Source organism: Orycteropus afer, unplaced genomic scaffold (assembly GCF_000298275.1).
Source record: "Orycteropus afer afer isolate SDZICR_OR568_19922 unplaced genomic scaffold, OryAfe1.0 scaffold00419, whole genome shotgun sequence".
NCBI classification, from domain to species: Eukaryota; Metazoa; Chordata; class Mammalia; order Tubulidentata; family Orycteropodidae; genus Orycteropus; species Orycteropus afer.
In genome coordinates, this window is record NW_006922006.1 from 1246452 (window position 1) to 1249422 (window position 2971).

Here is a 2971-nt window from a genome sequence, read left to right on the forward strand (position 1 = left end):
GACTACTGTGGCTGTATATTAGGTTTTGAAATCCAGGAGTGTGAGACTTCCTAGTTTGTTCTTCTTCTTCAGTGGTGATTTGCTTATCCAAAGTCTTTTTTTTTTTTTTTCCATCTTATATCAGGTTTTATTAAAACAAGATTTACTTTTAAATGTATAAGATCCTATCTAAGAGTATGCCTGTGAGTACCATTTTATGTGATTTATGTCAAAAATATAGGTCTATTCTTCAAGAAGCTTATCATTGTAAGCCTTACTGATGCTTCCCATAGAGTTGCTCCTAGAGTAGTTCTCAATATCAAAAAAACACTCTTTGTGTTTGAATTTAAATTCTTCCTGTTACCATAAATGAAAACTATGTAACCCAGCATGCTCGTCTGCCCCATCCTTTAGAAACCCAGAAGCCAAAGACATGTTGTGTTTGAGTCTACTTAAGTCAAGTGACTACAAGTGTCTATTTCTTCTACTTCATTGAGATGAGTCTTTTTTTATTCTTATTTTTTTTATTGTGCTTTAGGTGCAAGTTTACAGAGCAGAGTTTGTTTTACATTCAACATTTCATGTGTATTTGGTTTCACTCCCCAATTGTCATCCCCAACCTTAACCGACTCTCCTCCCCTCCCTGCCGAATAACCACCACCTCCCCCTGTGCCCCTCATAGTTATGTACTCCTGTGAGTCCTTCATTTCCTCCGTGTGAATGCTGCTCCTCTGGTGCCCTGTGGTCAATTGCTCCAAGGGATGCATGAGATGAAACTTTACATTTGACAGTGAAAGGTTTTCACCCTTGTATTGCTTCATACCTTGCAGTCATCTTATAGTCATGGCCTTGTACAGAATCTGAAGCACCTTACTGATAACATCTTCAATAAATGAAAGGATTTCTCAAAGTACAATTTGTGCCCTTACTTTTAACCACGGAAATACAACAGCTAAGATGCTGCTGGGAGAGATGATGGTGAGGAAGAGGCACCATAATGTTATCTGCTCAGTATTGGTCAATTGAGAAATGAAATCTCAAAATATTTGACCTTCACTCCACCAATCCCTAATGCAGAACTTCCCTCTTCTATATATTGTAGTTTCTAGAATATTAATTAAAATTATAGTTATAAATGTCTTTGTTGTTGTTGTTATGTGCCGTCGAGTCAGCCCTGACTCATAGCGACCCCTCCTTGGGTTTCCGAGGCAGTATCACTACGGAAGTAGGATTGCCCAACCTTCCTTCCGAGGAGTGGCTGATGGGTTTGAACCTCCAGCCATCTGGTGAGCAGTCAAGTGCCTTAGCCACTATGCTACCAGAGCTCCAAATATCTATATGTACTACTTAAATTATAAGTGTCTTTGTCAGCCTTACTTTAAGTGAGCTAACAAGATGTTCATTAATTTTCAAAACACCTTTTGGTATGGGGAGGAATCTTCTGCAGTACAAACAAGGGAATGTTGTTATTGTTAGGTGTCGTTGAGTCATCTCCAACTCATAACAACCCTATGCAGAGCAGAATGAAACACCGCCTGGTCCCACACCAGCTCTGCGACCCTTGCTATACTTGAGCGCATCACCGCAGCCACTGTGTCAATCCATCTCATTGAGGGCCTTCCCCTCTTTCATCGACCCTCCACTTTACCAAGCATGGCATCCTTCTCCAGGGAATGGTCCCTTCTGATAACATGATCAAAGAAGGTGAGACTAAGTCTGGCCATTTGTACTTCCAAGGAGCATTCCAGCTGCACTTCCTCCAGGACAGATTTGTTAGTTCTTTTAGCAGTCCATGGTACTTTCAGCATTCTTCGCCAGCACCACAACTCAAAAGCGTCAATTCTTCTTCGGTTTTCCTTATTTATTGTCCAGGTGTCACATGCATATGAAGTGACTGAAAATATCAAGACTTGTGTCAGGCACACCTCAGTCCTCAAGGAGACATCTTTGCTCTTCAGCACTTGAAAGAGGTCCTTTGAAGCCAATTTTCCCAGTACTATATGTCATCTGATGTCCTGACTGCTGCTTCCATTGGCATTGATTGTAAAACCAAGCAATGTGAAGTCTTTGACAATTTCAATCTTTTCTCCATTTATTGTGATGCTGCTTATAGGTCTAGTGGTGAGGATTTTTGTTTTCTTTATATTGAGATGTAATCCATACTGCAGACTATATTCTTCAGTCTTCATCAGTAAGTGCTTCAAGTCATCCTCACTTTCAGCAAGCAAAGTTGTGTCATCAGCATATCACAGATTGTTAATGATTCTTTCTCCAATCCTGATGCCACATTCTTCTTCATGTAATCTAGCTTCTTGGATTATTTGCTCAGCATATATATTGAATAAGTATGGTGAAAGGATACAACCCTGATGCACTCCATTCTTAATTTAAAACCATGCAGTATCCCCTTGTGTGATAGTTGGAGCTGTGTGTCATCTTGGTTGGACCACAATTCTGTGTGGTTTAAGCAATTGTGATGTGGGTTATTCCCATGATGTGATCAGATGGATGTATATGTTTTGAGTAGCCAATCCACTGAAAGGGAGTTTCCCTAGGGGTGTGGTCTGCTTCCAATATATTTATGGACACCCTGGAAAAAGAGACACTCTCCTGTGGATTGGGATTCTGTTGTATTGCCTACAACTGTCCGTGAGTGAACAATCCACCATTCAGCCTGGAGATTTGGATTCATCGTTCATTGGAGTCAACAGCCAGTACACTGCCTGCCAACCTTGAGTTCACCAGCCCTTGCAGCTGCATGAGTTGGGAAAAGCATCCAGCTTGACATATGATCCAAGAACTTGGGACTTGCCAGCTTCTATAAGTGTGTGAGCCATTTCCCTAAGATAAATTTCTCTTTCCCTATATGTATATATAAGCTTTACTGATTTTACTTCTCTGGAGAACCCAGCCTAATACACCTTGTTCTGTTTGAACAACAGCTTCCTGGTCTATGTACAGGTTCTTCATGAGTACAATTAAATGTTCTTGA